The following is a 19,690-nucleotide window of genomic DNA, read 5'->3' as shown; positions in this document are numbered from 1 at the left end:
GGCAGCATAAGCTGCTGCCCCACCTCACGTAAAGAAGAAACCCCAATTGCCAAGAAATGATTAATAGAAAGGTAAAGACTTTTCTAAAAAGGGTGGAAGTAATGATGTGCACTATGCTAGAGATTTATCTATTTTTGTTAATTTGTGGCATAACCAATTAAACCCCTTAGTGACCGAGCCAATTTGGCACTTAATGACCAAGTCAATTTTTACAATTCTGACCACTGTCACTTTATGAGGTTATAGCTCTGGAATGCTTCAACAGATCCTACTGATCGCGCGAATGTTTTTTTCGTGACATATTGCACTTCATGTCAGTGGTAAAATTTCCTCAATATGACTTGTGTTTACTTATGAAAAAAACTGAAATTTGGCAAAAATGTAGAAAATTTTGCAATTTTCAAACTTTTAATTTTTAAGGCCTCTTTCACACTTCCATTTTTTTGGTCAGTTGCAATCCATGAAAAAATGCAAAAGACAGATCCGTTTCCATTGTGACACAACATATGCCACCGGACCGTTGTTTTGACAGGGTTTGATTTACTATTTTTTTTATTTTGATCACTGTGATAGGGTCTATCACAGTGATCAAAATGAACCAATAGGAAAAATGCCGGGTGCCAGCCTACAGATCTCTGTGGGCGCATTGCGCATGTGCCCGCCATTTTCTTCCCGTAAGACACCGAAGGCTGGGGGGACACCGGAGGTACTGGGAGGGTTCGGGGGACCCCATTTCTCTCTCCTCTGATGTGCTGATCATAGAGGAGAGAGAAATAAAAAGGAAATCGGATTTAATTTTTTTGCGGTCACTGTTATTCCGTGAATGACGGTGATTGCAACACTGGAGTTGGTAAAAACCAACCCGAATTATGTTCTCTGAGATCTCAACTACCCCCGGTAGCTGAGACCCCAGAGATTTTCTGACGCTGGGGTGCACTATAACCTTATTTCTCAGTGTCGTTTAAAAGCAGCACTGAGGAATAAATACCCTTAACTGCTGCCTCTAAAAGGCGTATCGGCGGTCATTAAGGGGCTAAGGCACCATGCCATACATCTCAGAAATTATATTGACTAAGAAATGAATGCAGTATTTCAGCCTGGAATGTGGCAAAATTAAAACTATTTTGTTTTCTGATTTGATATTACTGTCTAAAAGTAGTAAGAAAATGTTCACATAGTAGAAGTCAGAAAATAAAACAACCATGGTCAAGAGGATGTTTTTGTTTCCATTCTTCACAATATTTTTTTTTCTAAAAACAGTCCCTACATCCCAAGATAACTAAACAGTACATAATAATATACATTAAAAAATAAAGAAAGGAAATATATATATATTTATATATATATATATATATATACACACACACACAGTATACCTAAACCTATCAATTATTCTGGTGGTTAAGAGTGTATAAATTAATAGTATTTTGATTTTTTTAAATCAGGAATTTATTTAAATTAAGTATATCACCTAGATTTTTAGAAGTTATTTTACTTGTGTGGGGATGTGGAGGAGGTGATCTATGCCCATCATCTTTTGTGAATTGTGGATCTTTTAGTTATGGTAAAATAGATATATTACCTTTCATTGAAATCTTGCCTCCGATAAAAACGTATTGACTGCAGAATAGAAAAGTCTATCGTGAGGCTCAATGTGAAATCACAATATTCCAGGAATGATTTTATTAGATATTGGATAGTAGTTATTGTCCAGACATTTTTTGACACTGTTTATTTCAAAGATGCCTAATTTATTGGTTGGAATTACATAGAACCTATTTTTGGTCATTTATATGCTATTTATTTGATTTCTGTATAACACTGTTTACCTTAAAGTGGTTATCTGGTCCAAATCGATAAGTCTGTAGTCATTCTGTGTGACTGCAGACTTATTAATAGAGATGAGCGAACTCGTTCTGAAAACATTTGCCAATCTCAAATTCGTCACAAACTTTCCACACTCAGATTCATGTTGGAGATTCCGGCAGCCAATCAGGGTGCAGAAACCATCTACAATGTCCAGATACAAGGCCTTCTGTCATTGGCTGCCGAAGTCAAAGTAACAGTGCAGAGAGGCTGCTTTTGCAAGTAGTTAGATAGTTAGGCGGTTTATTGTCGGCTAGTTCAGCTAAATAGGATCCTGTGTAAAATCGACCTTCAAGCATCTAAATAATTTGTGCTAATAGTGTGTGCAGGCAGAAGTCCACATTTCAGAATATAAATCATTTGTGCTAATGCTGTGTTGAAGGCAGGAGTCAACATTTCAGTATCTAAATAATTTGTGCTAATACTGTGGTGCAACCACGAGTCCACATTTCATAATCTAAATTGTTTGTGCTAATACTGTATTGCAGGCAGGAGTCCATATTTCAGAATTTAATACCTGGAAGCCACGGTAAGGCATTTCTCGTTTTCCATAACTCCACAGAGATATAGATTTCAGTCTAAGGAGAGGATTTACATAGGTTCCTATTCAGATGAAGACTTTAGTCTAAGTGAGGATTGGCATAGGTTAGGGTCCTGTAAAACGAGAAATGCCTTATCGTGGCTTCCAGGTATACATAATTTGGTCATTTTATGCACTAAACTTTATCAAATTTTCATACTTCTACTGCAGTAATGCAGTTCATTTTTCATATTTCATGTTTGCATGTTATGGTGCTACAGTGTGCTTCCTTTTTTCTTTGACTACTATGGTGCAGGCAGGAGTCCACATTTCAGAATCTAAATCTTTATGCAAATACTGTGGTGCAGGCTGGAGTCCACACTTCATAATCTAAATCGTTTGTGCTAATACTGTGGTGCAGGCAGGAGTCCACATTTCAGAATCTAAATTGTTTGTGCTAATACTATAGTGCAGACAGGAGTCCACATATCAGTATCGAAATTGTTTGTTCTAATATAGTGATGCAGCCAGGAGTCCACATTTTAGAATCTAAATTGTTTGCGCTAATAATGTGGTGACATCAAGAGTCCACATTTCAGAATCTAAATCATTTATGCTAATACTGTGGTGCAACCACGAGTCCACATTTCATAATCTAACTTGTATGTGCTAATACTGTATTGCAGGCAGGAGTCCATATTTCAGAATTTAAATCATTTGGGCTAATACTGTGGTGCAGCCAGAAGTCCACATTTCAGAATCTAAATTATTTGTGCTAATACTATGGTGCAGGCAGGAGTCTACATTTCAGAATCTAAATCTTTATGCTAATACTGTGGTGCCAGCAGTAGTCCACATTTCAGAATCGAAATCATTTGTGCTAATAATATGGTGCAGGAAGAGGAGGAGGAGTGACTCTCAGGGTGAGAAGTGGGAGATCAAAGGGGATGATGATGAGATTGTAGATCCCGCTACACTCACCTTGAGAAAGACACCTTAGGTGTCGGAATGCGTGGGTCTCCATATACCGTTCTGGCTGCTGGCACTGTTTTCAGACGACGACAGGGTTACTGTGACTTTCTATCTGACTGATTGCTCTTTGGTGAAGTATTGGTTCATTTGTTTGAGCTTGCGCTTCTTATTCTCCATTATCTTTACGAGTTCTCTATTTTTGAGATACCTGTGTCAACCTTTGGTGGACCATACTGTGGGGCTGGGAGAAATTTTTACTATCTGCAGCCCAGCCTTCCATAAATACTGTAGGTATATTCTGATCCTATGTTTATGGTGTATGCATCACCATCTTTTCCATGATAGGAATATTTTGACTCTGTGATCGTGATGCATGCCCCTTTGACTGCACACACTGTCGAGAACTATTAGTGGTTTGAGCAATACAGCTCACTGTATTGTGGCCTTATATTTATTCCTTCCATTTTCAATGTGTCACCCTACTTTGTCTGTATTCATTGAGCTATACTGAGCTATATTAGTAGCTTGACTATAGGATTTATTAAAGTTTATCTCAGTGTAATAAACTCTAGGCCGCCAGCGGATATATGTTATCTATCACCTTGTTTGTAATGCTTTTTTGTTGATTTTTAAATGTTTTTAATTTACTGTGTGGTGTTTTTGATACTTCTGTGCAAATAATAAAATTATACATATATTTTTTTGAATAAGTTGCACTCTGCATGGTGATCCTACATATATGCTTAGTCTTCTCTTATACTGTTTTGACATTGTAGATCCCACTTGGTGTGAACCTAGAGGCATGTAGCTGAGTAGCTCAGCAGAGGAGGAAGATGATGAGGATACATTGCGACTTGCCACATAGACACGGAGTGATGCAACCACGACAAGCACTGTATCCTCACCCACAACTCTATCTGTGGCTAGCAGCATTCAAGGGTCTGCAGTTCACAATGGTGGCAAGTGTTGCCTAGCCTTGGCCTTTTTTTTTTTGAGACCGCAAAGGATGACCCAACTCACCTTATCTGCAAAACAAAAACGACTTAGTAGAGGTAAAAATTTAAATAAGTTGACTACTACATGAAATAGCACATGAACATCATGTGTTAGTCTTGGAATCTCACTGCTCTAAAATGTGGCCTAGTGGGCCTCACCAAGCACTGGCCATCCCATCAGCATCATCTGCAGCTTCTTCCTCCTCTGTTGCTGTGGCAAGTGTTCTCACACAGGTCTCCGGCCGCAGAACCTCCCCTTGTTTACAGTTCGGGTGTGTGAGAGCATGTCAGCTGTTATGGAAGTTAAGATACCTGCTGTTTATGTTTCGTCGCGCACACCACATCTTTCTCAATCCACCAAAACATCTTCGATCTCCGCCTGCAACTCACTCACAGTCCAGCAGTTTGTTATGTTCACCCTACTCCATCCTCTCTCAGAACAGCAGCCAGTCCTCAGTCCTGCAGTTGTTGTCACATAAATGAATGTTTCCTTCGACACATGTCAAAGCTAAGAGCTTGAACTCCACTATCTCCAATCTGTTGGCCATGGAAATGCTGCCTTTCTACCTGGTGGCTGCAGATGGTTTCTGAAAGCTAATGGCAGTCTCAGTCCCCCAGTACCAGTTGCCCAGTCACCATTACTTCTCTAAGAAAGCTGTGCCTGCGCTACATCTGCATGTCACAGAGAATATCACTGGTTCCTTGAAAAAATCTATGTCTGAAAGGGTGCATTTCAACACTGATACCTGGAAGAGCAAGCATGGACAGGGTCGTTACACCTCGCTGACTAGGCACTGAGTGACTCTTGTGGCTGTGGGGGCAGGCGGGAAAGGAGCTGCTCCACAATTCTTGGAATACCCAAGACTTGCGGGACAAACCTCTGTATCTAACACTTCCTCCATTGCGTCTGCCTCAGCCACCTCCTCTAGGGCCTTCAGCTGCGCCCTCAACTTCTCCCTTAATCAAACACGCATTCCAACAGTGCAGAAAGAATCCCCCCACCTCCCTACTGTGCATCCAGGGTAAACCGCAATCATGCAGTGTTTAAATTAATATGCCTTGGAGATCTCAGTCACTCAGCTAAAGAATTGTGGACAGCTATCCAGGCCGTGTTAGTGCAATGACTGTCTCCAGTAAACCTGGAGCCAGGGAATGCCGCTTGTGATAACGGTGCAAACCTGGTGGCGGGCCAGCTTGGTCACTGTGTGTTCACTTACGCCCCACATTTTTTCTCACCAAAAAACGGAAAAAGAAAAAATCCTATAGAGGAACCAGAGGGGGGAGAAAAAAAGAAAGGGAAAACAAAAGTTTAAGAATAGATAAAAGTGGTTTTACTCCAGATGACGGAAACAGTAATATTTTTAATTTATCCTCTCATGTTCTAACGAAAGATGAAACTAATGTCCTATCCAAAGGACTAACTTTCTGTCCAATGCACAAAACCAATGATTTTTACCTTTTTCTTGATTTGCAAGTTTTTATTAGGAAACTGACGCTGAAAAGACATTTCTTAATGAAAGAATTGAATCCGGTCCCAAGAAATTCTAATATTGATCCATCCAATGATGGAAATATGTGTCAGGATGAATTTCACTTAGATGTACGCATCAAAACTAATTTTTACCCGATTGAAAGTAGAGGTCATCACCTCAATGTATTCAATGATATCGTGCAGAAGGAATTTAAGGAATTAAACCCCATCAAATCCAAGCATAATTTAACAAAAAGTGAAAAATCAGCGTTAAAATCCTTAAAGTCTAATACTGATATAGTAATCCGCTCAGCGGATAAAGGTGGTGGAATTGTGATACAGAATAGGTCAGACTATTGCAATGAGGCTTTTAGAATTTTATCGGATGTTAAATATTATAAAAAAACCACTTTTGATGTTATTCCCAACATCAAAATTAATTATGATAAATTAATCCTAGAGGGAAAGGAGAAAAATATTTTCAACAAAAATGAATACAGATTTTTAAAAGGTGCTCATTCCCGCACACAATTTTTTTTATCATTTACCCAAGATTCATAAGAATCTAGAAAATCCCCCGGGGATTATATCAGGCATAGATTCGGTTACTAGCAACCTGTCCCATTTCATTGATAGGATCATGGTTATACATGTCCCAGCATTGAAGAGTTTCATTAGAGACTCAACTAATTTAATTCAGTATCTTCAGGACATCGAATGGAAATCAAATTTTATATTTTTAAGTATGGATGTATCATCACTATATTCCAATATATCTCACACCTCGGGTCTTGCTTGTTTTAATAAAATTTTAATAGGGGACAAGAGATTAACAAAAGACCAAAAAAACTTCATTTTAAAAGGTATGGAATTCATTTTAAAAAATAATTATTTTACTTTTGAAGGATGTCTATATCATCAACAGCTCGGGACCGCGATGGGCTCTAAAGTCGCACCAACCTATGCAAATATTTTTATGGGTATTTTTGAAGAGTTTTATATTTTTAAATCTAAATGGTATAGTAATATAATCCTCTACAAGAGATTCATCGATGACTTATTCTTCATATGGGACAACTCTAACAATGATATTGACAATTTTATTCATGACATAAATAAGAATAATTGGGGTCTGTCTTTTTCCTCAATATATGATAAAAACAAAATCAACTTTTTAGATCTTACAATTTTTATTAAGGACAATGGAATTGTGACAGAAACCTTTTTTAAGAATGTTGATATTAACAGCGATATACCTTTTAACAGTGGTCATTATGGAAAATGGCTTAGAAATATCCCTGATAACCAGTATAGAAGAATCAGGAAAAATTGTTCAGATGTAGAGGACTATAAAAACCAAGAGAAAATCCTGATGAATAGATTTAATAAAAAGAATTATCCGGAAAAACTAATAAAAAATGCTTATAATAAATGTTTAAATATGTCACAAAATTCTCTCGTTAATGGAATAAAAAAGGCTAAAGCTGCCAATAATAAATTCACCACTAATTTTATAACGCAATTTTGTGTAGAGAACAAAGAAATTAGGAAAATTTTGTGTAACAATTGGCACATTCTACTGAATGATCCACTCCTACAAAAAATTCTCCCCAACAATCCGAGGGTCACCTTTAGGAGGGCTCCCAATATTAAAAATCTCATAGCCCCCAGTCACCTAAGAAATGAGAAAAAAACTTTTGTAGCGGCCAGTATTCCACTAAGAGGGATTTTCCGATGTGGGAAGAAAAATTGTTCTTGCTGTAGCATTATAGCACATAGAGAGAAATATTTTAGATCAACCACTACCAATGAATCTTTTCCTATCCGAGACTATCTAAATTGTACTACTGAATTTGTGATCTATTTAATTGAGTGCGGCTGTGGGAGACAATACGTTGGTAGAACCACACAGCCGCTACACCTCAGAATTAACTCCCATAGATATAACATAAAAAGGGGCTTTTTACAACATGGACTTTCCAGACATTTCTCCTTGAAACATGATAAAAATCCTCAAGGATTGAGGATAAGCCCCATCGAACAAATTCCTATTAACCATCCGGATAGGATGGGGCAATTAAATAGAAAAGAAATATTCTGGATTTATAGACTGAATACCCTGAAACCCAATGGGTTAAATGAAATTTCCGAAGTTTTTCTCTAATATTTTAATTGATGTCATTTTTTTGGGTATTTCTAACCCGCACTAATGTGTTAATCCATTATTTTGTGGTTTAATCCCTTTTATCAATATCATATGTTTATATATAATTATAATTATATGTGCATTTTTAATATATAGATATATATATTTTTTTTATCCTTCTATCCCCCTTTCCATAACACGGGGTTCCTCATTAATCCTCTTTGTTTTTTCTTTTTTTCTTTTGATATGAAACACAACGGGTTAATTTGATTTTTGGTATAATGATTTTTCGTTTCTAATAATTTATTTTTACCACCCTGCCTCATGTTCTTATGTTTTTGGACATACACAAAATTTCCTGAATTAAATAACAAATGCGTTTTTTTATCTTTTACATCTTTTTTATACTAATAATCACAAAACTTTTTCAACATCAATCTTACAATTATATGTGCATTTTTTTCATTTTTTCTTTTTAATATATATATATTTTTTCCTCCTTTCACTCTCCCCCTATAACATCGGTTCCTAAATTAAACCCCTTTTGCGTTTGTTTTTTCTTTGATATGTAATTAATGGGTTAACTCGATTCTCGGTATAAGGTTTTTTCATTTTTATTTATTTTTACCAATCTGCGTTATGTCCCTATTTTTTCTGCTGTGAATCAAATAATAGATGTGTTTTTTACATTGTTTTTATAATAATATTAATCTTATGGATCTTTAGTGAAGGTTCCTCTTTTTGCCCCAATTTTTTCTGTCTTGAATGGTGGGCGATCCGATTTTCTGTGGGGGCTGCTTTTTTATGCATTTTCCGCCCATCGAGTTGTGCCACTGATCTCTTTTGTAATTGAAGGTAACTGAAAGACTATGACACCATACCCATTTTTATTATCCATGGTCTCTTTATTTTATGATCTTATATATTTTTTATATATATATGTTCACAATTTTTATATATATATATATATATATATATATATATATAGGTATATTTTAATAATATAGTTTAATTTTAAAGATATCCTTTTTATTTCGGTCATTCTAATAATTACTCGGAGATATATATAGGTTTTTCCTCCTCAATCCTGACACTCTTCCTGGCGTAGTGGTGTGTTTGTTGGACTGCGGTCCTTTCATTTTCCTCACAATACGGGTTCATTTTTCGATTTCCTTTTTTATTCATGTTTTCCTTTTCTTTTCTTCTTTTGATTCTAATTTTTATCTGCGAAATAAAATAAATGTATAATTGATTTTATTAACCATAGAGGAGTTGATTTTTTATGACCTTTTTATGACATTTGAACTGTTCTGATCTTTGACCTTTGTGGCGCATCACATGTCTTTTATGGCGCCAAGTTTGAATCGTGAATGTATAAATGTGGAGACAGCGCTCTGTACTCATATGTCAACCCCTGAAGAAGAAGTGTTATACTTCGAAACGCGTAGGGAATAAAGGGTTAATTCATTAACCTTGTTTGGATATGGAATTTGTCTGGCAGCGCACCTAAAAGTCCAAGAATTTATTCCTAAGAATCTTTGTTGCGGTCACCGATGTGGACCGTTGGACGTGCAGCAGGCTGACATACCGATTATACAGGCTTTACTCTCTCTTGGAAAGGGTGAGTATAAATACCTTTTTAATTTACACGGTTTACCCAGATAAGACCCTATTGCGCTCTTGTCTCAACCTTTTAGTGTATACAACAAATCAACTTGCATTGTAACAGAGGTCTTTCAGCTTACTGGTTAACCTTTTGATATGCAATGTGCCAACATGGTGGAATTCCACTCTGCACATGTTGTAGCAACTGGGGCAGCAGCGATGAGCCCTTGTGCATTATGTCCTTTTTCATAGATTGGGCCAGACTTGGTGAAAACCATGCTTGGAGAGTGAGCACAGATGGAGGACCTCTGCACCCTTCTGCACAGTTTCAAAATGGCTACTAAGATGGTTAGCAATGATGATGTCATCATCAGCATCACTATTCTGGTCATCTACATGCTGGGGCACAGTTTGAATAGTCTGCGGGAGGAGATTGTGGTCCCAGAGGAAAAGGTGAGGCACAGAAGGATGAGATACTACCGGTGCAGTGCAGTGAATACCGCTGGAAGTTAATGAGTGGCCCAGGAAGCAAATGTGGCCTGGAGACAGCGGGACGGGAGGACGCATCGCTGGACAGGTAATTATAATGTTTATTATTAATTTTATGCTTTTTTTTTTACAGCTGACCCTGGACCCAAACTGTAACATGGGTTTCCACTGTGTTATATCCACGGTACAAGAGTAAATTTTTCCTGATGCTTTCCCCCCTGGAAAGGGATGCACGTATGCTGGAGTATTGAAACACACTTATAGACAATCTTAAGAGTGGTTTTCCCCAAGACAGCAGTGAGGCACACGGTGTGCATCACAGTTATAGACTTTCAACCCCAGTTGTCAATGCCAAAAACATTAGCATCAATTTCAGCAGTGTAAGTGTCAGAAGCAATTTCTGTGAGTAGCTTCACACTTTTTTTTAGACCAGCCCATGCACCACCAGAGTACAAGTCTGACACGGTGTGAACAACTTTAGAGGAAAGTGCAGGAGTATCTGGAGCTCAATGCCATCAGGGGGAATTTGGATCCTTTTGCATTTTGGTCTTCAAAAGTGGAAGAGTGGCCTAAGCTCGCCTGTCACGCCCTGGAGATTTTGTCATGCCAGGCAGCGAGTGTGCTCTCGGAACGTGTCTTCAGCGCTGCTAGTGGTGTTCTGATGTGATGGATAAGTGCTTCCGGCTGTGCCATGAAAATGTAGCCCGCCTAACTTTCACCAAGATGAACAAGTCGTGGATCTCCAAAGACTTTTGCACTCCAGACGCAGACTGGGCAGACTAGGCAATGGTGTAGTTTTTAGTGTGCTGCATTGATCTTGGGTTATTGCAGTCTGTGACACCTTTGTCGTGGCTTTTGTGCCTGCTTTTTGCCACTGCTGCTGATGTTACAAACAATTTTTTGAAATGTGGAGACCACAAATTGGGTCTCCATTTGTATCGTGTTTCTATTCTGGGGAAATTGATGTGTGTGGTAATAATTTTTTTAAAATCTTTGAATGTCAAGTGGGGTCTCCTTCATGTGTGTTATCTGTAGCAGTAGCGCACCCAGACTGGTAGGCCTTCACTTACTTTCAGTCAACTACCTGTTTTACTATCCTTAAATGTTTCTACCAATAGTAGTCTATGAAACATGTCTGTAGCACCTGAGTGTGGCTGAGCAGAAAAGCAGTTTGAGATATTGCATGAGGTATCAGAGCTCCCAGCACAACAGGCCTATACCTGACCCTCACCCAGCTCATCTTAATTTAAACTTATATTCAAAGCTCTAAATGCTGGTCCAGACCCTGATGCTTCAAGCATGGACTATGGCTGACTGCTGCTCTGCCATTATCAAATTTCTATTGTGGGTCAATTTTTGCCACTTTTCATGGTGTCTGCCCCTATTTTTGAGAAATGTTTGGAATTCTAGTTGGGTCTCCTTCATGTGTGTTGCCTGATTTTGGCAGGGATCTCAGAGATCCAAGCTTACATCTGTCACTCATCCATTTGATAATGATCAATGGTTAAGTTAGAAATGCTGGTCCAAACCCTGTCACCACTTTTCCTGGTGCCTGCCCCTAATTTGAGCTGTTTGGCAGCTTTTTGCCCCCCTTCCCCCAAAGGTGTTGTCTATGTATTTGGTTTTGCCTCCCATTGAATTCAATAGGGTTTGGATATGCTTGACGAACCATTCGGCGAACTTGTTTGGCGAACATGGGGACCTATGCCGAACCGAATTTTGAAAGGTTCGCTTATCTCTACTTATGAATCCCCCAGCGCATGTACTGTGCGCTGCAGGGATTCTCCAGCTTCTGAGATAGGACTGGAGGGTATTTATGAATTAGACATATTTCGTCCAGAGCCCTTCTAGTGGGCACATCTGAGAGCAGCATTATCTAGGTACAGAGACCATTATGCCAGTAATGTCAAGTCTGAATATTGACATTTTGATAAAATCACTGTTTTCTATTCTACATACAGTATCCAGCAGTTCTTTGATTGCTGAGCTATGTTAAATCCCACCCACAACTCTGATTAATAAAATTCTGTGTACACTGTAATTTAGTATAAAAAAGGGCTATGTGGCACTCCGCTCAGGGTGCAAGAATAGGATTCTTCTCCAACACATTAAAAAATTTGGCACTCAAAAGAATTGATGCAAAAATAAACAATTTTATTAAATAATGTGTTCAACTGACGTTTCGGCCTATATTGGCCTTCTTCAGAACGGCAAAGAATTAACAAAAAATACATGTATCATACAAATGAAACATTTCCAAACTATATATGTGTGCAATACAGGAGATCCTATTAATAGGGGTACATATCGTCATAATAAAACAAAAAAACAAAAAGCAAAAAACATATGCCATAGTCTGCAAAAGATAACGATTCTATGGAACGATATTGCCAGAGCAACATAGTAAACAGACATAGTTGGAAAGAGGGACATGGTTTCAACTAAAAAAGCAGTTGAAAAATTAGGAGAACGGTTTTTCCATGACACTACCAGTGTGGTCATAAGAATTTGTGGAAGTTGTGAAGAGAGCACATACACTCTGCATTATAACATTTCTATTAATGATACCCAGTGTTGCAATAGTTTATTCACAGTCACTCATTTCAGATGGCCTTTACTCACCAGGGAAAAGAATCCAAGAGAGGAGAATACAACAGAAGAAATGTGTTGAGGAGGCGCACACCCGTGCTCACAGAATGGTGCTAACTAACTGCGGTATACCCGCCTGTTTAAATAAGACCCCGAACAAAAGGGGACAAAGCTGGATAAAGATGCGCAACAAATACAATTCCAGGGGCAGGAAAAATAGTTTAAAGCAAATACACTCAATGACAAAAAGAATATAAAAAGTGTCACCATACCAATCCATGTGATTCAAAGAGAATAAGCATCAAGCTATTCGTGTCTGTGAAAACAAGAGAAAGAAGAACAGGAAAAAACATTATTAATACAGTGTCAGACAAAGTTAGACATCTCATAATCTCTATTTAACCCCTTAGGTTCTAGAGTGTCTAATCTCCGAATCCAACAGGATTCTCAACTTTTCAATACTTTCATTCTATTGCCACCTCTTCTTGAAACAGAAACAAAATTTGAAATTTCTATTGAGAAATATTATGCTTCATCTTTTCTATATATAAGTGCCCACTGGCAGGTATGTTTTTCCACAATGGACATGAAGGAAAGCACAGGAACGCAGGATGCAGCGATGAGCAGGAGGCAGATCAAGGGTTAAAGAGGGTTTATTACAGGGATGCTCCACGCAGGGAGATTATTGGTAATGAAGAGGGTGAAGGCAGAATGCATAAAACAGGAGAAACAGTAAAGTTATCTAAGTAACTGGCAAACTTATCAGTCTGAAGCGTGATGCAGGTTTGTTCTTCCACAGTGGCGCCGAAGGAAGCGCGTGAAGTCTTTGGCTTGGTCCTGAAGGTAGTCGAGGCACTGTCTCCTGACGAAAGCGGTGTGTCCGAGTTCCCTTGAGTGAGGTTCTGCAAAACAGAGCAACATGCGGATCGTGGAGCAGTCTCTAATACCGCCGGAGTTTTGCAGAGTTCAGTGATGGACGCGGGATGCAAGCCAGCCGGCTCCGGGTGATAGTGCTGTTCAGGGGTGGGCCACGCACCCACATTGGTCTGTGGAATGGCAAGTGCGGTCAATTCTGTGTCTGAGGTAGGAGTAGGCACACAGTCAATGCCTTCACAGTCAGAGGAGGTGTGTCTCTCATGGAGAAAGAGTTAACTGTCTCTTGCTGCATACTCTGTCTTCCCGCCAAGTCTCCCTGGTTCCCGCGCACAGTCCCTTTTATCTCAGTCACGCCCCTTTCAGTCCAGTGCAAAGGTTGATCCAGGTCTGATTGCCTTCCTCCTGCAACAATGGTGACAGTCCCTTTGGTTCTGGGACCGGCACAGGAGAGGCACCACAGGCCCGGTCCATCTTCCTACAGACATCGTCTCCCCAACATATATGAGACCTGCCTGGACTCTTGATAGCATATATTACATATGATGAGCCACATGTAAAGAAGCCATTAATATTAATTCCTTCCCCTGTATGGGGATGATATATTTTTTCTTGGATAGGATTTTTCTAGAATTTTTAGGATAATGCTATGTATATAGAGAAATCTCTGGTAATTCTGCATGTAATCACCATGAATTAGGATGCAACAGCACAAAAGATGAAAAAGTATGCCCCACAGCCTATATAAGATATAGTGTATCACAGTATTAATTCAGAAGGAATAGCAGACAGAAAAAGGGAGATGGTAATACCTCAATGCAAGTAAAGTACAACATATGTAAATTGCAAACATGCAAACCCCTGACGAAGCAACTGAAACGCGCATCAGGTGCCTGGTGGGTGAGTATCTCTATCTATAATGTTTACAATTTACATTTGTTTTACTTTACTTGATTTGGGGTATTACACTCTCCCCCCTTTTCTGTCTGCTATGGCTACTGACATAGCACTGTGATATAATATATCTTATACAGATTGTGGGTCATACTTTTTATCTTTTATGCTGTTGCATCCTAATTCATGGTGACAATATGCGGAATTACCAGAGACTTCTCTATATACAGTGGGGAAAAAAAGTATTTAGTCAGTCAGCAATAGTGCAAGTTGCACCACTTAAAAAGATGAGAGGCGTCTGTAATTTACATCATAGGTAGACCTCAACTATGGGAGACAAACTGAGAAAAAAAATCCAGAAAATCACATTGTCTGTTTTTTTTTCATTTTATTTGCATATTATGGTGGAAAATAAGTATTTGGTCAGAAACAAAATTTCATCTCAATACTTTGTGATATATCCTTTGTTGGCAATGACAGAGGTCAAACGTTTTCTGTAAGTCTTCACAAGGTTGCCACACACTGTTGTTGGTATGTTGGCCCATTCCTCCATGCAGATCTCCTCTAGAGCAGTGATGTTTTTGGCTTTTCGCTTGGCAACACGGACTTTCAACTCCCTCCAAAGGTTTTCTATAGGGTTGAGATCTGGAGACTGGCTAGGCCACTCCAGGACCTTGAAATGCTTCTTACGAAGCCACTCCTTCGTTGCCCTGGCGGTGTGCTTTGGATCATTGTCATGTTGAAAGACCCAGCCACGTTTCATCTTCAATGCCCTTGCTGATGGAAGGAGGTTTGCACTCAAAATCTCACGATACATGGCCCCATTCATTCTTTCATGTACCCGGATCAGTCGTCCTGGCCCCTTTGCAGAGAAACAGCCCCAAAGCATGATGTTTCCACCACCATGCTTTACAGTAGGTATGGTGTTTGATGGATGCAACTCAGTATTCTTTTTCCTCGACAAGTTGTGTTTCTACCAAACCGTTCCAGTTTGGTTTCATCAGACCATAGGACATTCTCCCAAAACTCCTCTGGATCATCCAAATGCTCTCTAGCAAACTTCAGACGGGCCCGGACATGTACAGGCTTAAGCAGTGGGACACGTCTGGCACTGCAGGATCTGAGTCCATGGTGGCGTAGTGTGTTACTTATGGTAGGCCTTGTTACATTGGTCCCAGCTCTCTGCAGTTCATTCACTAGGTCCCCCCGCGTGGTTCTGGGATTTTTGCTCACCGTTCTTGTGATCATTCTGACCCCACGGGGTGGGATTTTGCGTGGAGCACCAGATCGAGGGAGATTATCAGTGGTCTTGTTTGTCTTCCATTTTCTAATTATTGCTCCCACAGTTGATTTCTTCACTCCAAGCTGGTTGGCTATTGCAGATTCAGTCTTCCCAGCCTGATGCAGGGCTACAATTTTGTTTCTGGTGTCCTTTGACAGCTCTTTGGTCTTCACCATAGTGGAGTTTGGAGTCAGACTGTTTGAGGGTGTGCACAGGTGTTTTTTTATACTGATAACAAGTTTAAACAGGTGCCATTACTACAGGTAATGAGTGGAGGAAAGAGGAGACTCTTAAAGAAGAAGTTACAGGTCTGTGAGAGCCAGAAATCTTGATTGCTTGTTTCTGACCAAATACTTATTTTCCACCATAATATGCAAATAAAATGAAAAAAAAAACAGACAATGTGATTTTCTGGATTTTTTTTTCTCAGTTTGTCTCCCATAGTTGAGGTCTACCTATGATGTAAATTACAGACGCCTCTCATCTTTTTAAGTGGTGGAACTTGCACTATTGCTGACTGACTAAATACTTTTTTTCCCCACTGTACATAATATTATCCTACTCTGTTGTCACCCAATGTATTACAATTCAATTTAACACCATTCTACGTCTCTCAGGGTCCCCACAGTCTCAGTGCATTTCTCACCCACCCAACATTTTGGTTTGTGTGTCTGTAAATTTTGGCATTTTTATATGTGCTTTTTAACATTTATATCAATAAAATCACTTTTTAATTAATTGAATATCTAATTAATTTCATTTGTCCTGGTACTTTTTTCTTTTTTCAGTATTGTCATAGTTGCAGTGCCCTGTGGGACACATCACTCCCTCTCGGATTTACAGATCTTTGTTTCTCTCAAGTTAAAAAAGAAAAACTTGCTTACAGATTTCTTTTAAGAATGCAGTCCCTACATATAACATGCTCTACCAGCTCTTCTACTCCTGGATAATAGGGTGTGAGGATGAAATGTAAATATTTGCTAGGCACATTTCTACAGAATAATTTAGTGCAGGAAGGGGGATATCAGTGGTTGGAACAGTGGTTGGAAGGCATCCTTTGATGGCACTAAAGGGAGGAGCATGTTTGCCCTGCAACCTTGCATCAAGATGTGTACAAATACAGTCACGTACCGCCAATGGCGACAAGCTATGCGGCTGCTATGGGGCACATGAGCTGGAGGGGACCAGTGCGAGTGCCCCCGCCCACCCGTCATTACGCTTTCAACTATATCCGCATCCTAGATGTGGATACAGTTGAAAGTAATTATAAAAGAGGGAGCGTCAGCTGACACTTCCTCGAGCAGCACCGCAGTCGCGATGACGTCACTACAAGGCACAAGGTGAAACAAGGAGGAGAGGTGAGTATTGTATTTTTTTTTAAATCGTGAGTACATTGTGGTGGCCATAATACTGTTTGGAGGACTACACAGAGTACATTATACTGTATGAGGAATTATGGGGTACATTATATTATATGTAGGACTATGGGTTGCATTACACTATCTTGAGGACTATGGGGGTGCATTATACTATACTAATATGGAGGCCTACAGCGTACATTATACTATTTGGAGGACTATAGTGTTGCATTATAATATATGGAGGACTATTGGTTGCATTATACTATATGGAGGACTATGGTGTGCATTATACTACACGGAGGACTGTGGGGTGCTATATACTATGTTGAGGACTATGGGGGTGCATTATACTATATGGAGGACTATAGGGAGTTCATTATATTATGTAGAGGACTGTGGGGTGAATTATACTATATAGAGGCCTATGGGGTGGATTATACTATATTGGGGACTGTGGGGTGCATTATACCATATTGAGGACTATGAGGGTGCATTATACTATATAGAGGGCTATAGGTGTGTGTCAAGGGGTCCTTCTCCGATACCACACAATCAACAGAGCGAGGGAAGTGTGAACAATCCCAAGACCTTTATTATAGGCAAAACTAAAAGGTCCATAAACAATCCACCACACTGAGGATACAATAGTCCAGAGCACGAATGCAGTTCAGTAACAGAATGAATGTCCAAGGAGATGAGAGTCCAATAGTCCAGTAGACAGAGGATAAAATGGGTCCATATGCTTCCCCTTCTCTCTGACGTGCTGTCTTCACACGATCATCACCACACAGGGTCTGACTTGAACAGTTCCTGTCCTCCCCAGCCCCCTCCTTATGTCCAGGGGTAGTCAGACAGGTTGGGGCGGTTTTCAGGCCTCCCAGACCTGACAAGGGTGCCTTGGGGATTAAGGCACTACAGGGGGTTCATGAAGAGGCATAAATACAGTCAGACTGCAGACAGTAAGTGAGCTAATTCAATTATCAGACTTTTGGAAGGTAATTGAGACTCTAGACAATATGGGGAATACATGGAATGATACAGGGCAACAAGAGAACACTATAGAAACCCATTAAATATAAATATACACAAAATGATACCCACATAATATATCACACCATCACAACCTCTCCCCCTCATAATATGTGAGCAAGCCATGAGGTCTACACAGACCTCTGGCCTGCTCACTTTAGTCCACATTGCTCAATCGCTATAGTTCCTTGTACAGTGGCAGGGGTAGGTCGACCTGGGGAGCCTATGGTTCTTTTTGTCGAGACAGCCATCAGCGTTCTGGTGTTGGCTTCCCCGCTTGTATTGGATAGAGAAGCTGTAGGGTTGTAAGGCCATGCTCCACTGCAGCAATCTTCCATTGTCCCCCGATACGAGGTTCAGCCATGTGAGGGGGTTGTGGTCTGTAACAATTGTAAAGTCTCTACCATACAAGTATGGCTGCTATTTTTTTAGCGGCCATATAATGGCAAGGCACTCTTTTTCAATAGTGGCATAGGCAACTTCCCGATCTAGTAGTTTCCGACTGGCAAAAGCAACCGGATGTTCTTCTCCGGCGGCGTTCACTTGGCTAAGTACTGCCCCAATCCCAAAGGTGGATGCATCTGTCTGCACAAGGAACCTGCGCTTATAATCAGGGGCAGCCAAGACAGGAGCAGTGATGAGGGCGGTCTTTAATGCTGAAAAGGCATCCTCACATGCAGTCGTCCACATCACATTCGTAGGCATGTTCTTGCGGGTCAGGTCGGTTAGGGGCTTAGCCAAGGTGCTGAAATTAGGAATGAATTTTCGATAGTATCCAGCAGTTCCTAAAAATGCAAGCACCTGGTTTTTAGTCTGGGGTCTACACCAGTTGCTAATGGCTTCCACCTTGGCAGGTTCAGGCCTTAGGGTCCCACCCCCTACTCTATGCCCGAGGTACTGCACCTCAGCCATCCCTATTTGACACTTATCAGGGCGAATGGTCAGTCCTGCAGTAAGGATACAGTCTAGCACTATGCTCAAGTGTTTAAGATGTTCCTCCCAGGTTGTGCTAAAAATGGCAATGTCATCCAAGTAAGCACAGGCAAAGTCCTGACATTATTCTAACAGTCAATCTACTAGTCTCTGGAAAGTAGCGGGGTCAGTTTTCATCCCAAAGGGCATTCCCAGGAACTCAAAAAGCCCAAATGGAGTAATGAAAGCCAAGCAGTCTCCGTTAGGGGTATCTGCCAGTACCCCTTGCTCAAGTCTAACGTGGTCACAAATTGGGCACTGGCCAGACGATCCAATAGATCATCAATCCTGGGCATAGGGTAAGCATCACTCTTGGTGGCATCTATTAATCGTCTGTAATCAACGCAGAATCGTGTTGTACCATCCTTCTTGGGGACCAGGACGACAGGAGAGGCCCAAGAACTGTGAGATGTCTAAACAACTCCCAGTCGTTTCATCTCCTCCAATTCATCCTTTAACATGCCTTGAACAGCCTCTGGAACCCGGTTAGGCAGCCTGATGGATGGGCGTTGTCCAGGGTTTTCCACTTGGTGGCTGGTGAGAGTAGTCTTCCCCGGCTTTGAGGAGAAAGCAGCAGCTCTCGGCCTTAGTACGGCGAAAATATTGTCCTTTTGTATATCAGATAA

The sequence above is a fragment of the Dendrobates tinctorius genome, unplaced genomic scaffold, assembly GCF_039654945.1.
Source record: "Dendrobates tinctorius isolate UK_male_01 unplaced genomic scaffold, ASM3965494v1 ptg000043l, whole genome shotgun sequence".
NCBI lineage: Eukaryota > Metazoa > Chordata > Amphibia > Anura > Dendrobatidae > Dendrobates > Dendrobates tinctorius.
The sequence above is the reverse complement of the archived record's forward strand: the minus strand, read 5'-3'. Positions refer to the sequence as shown.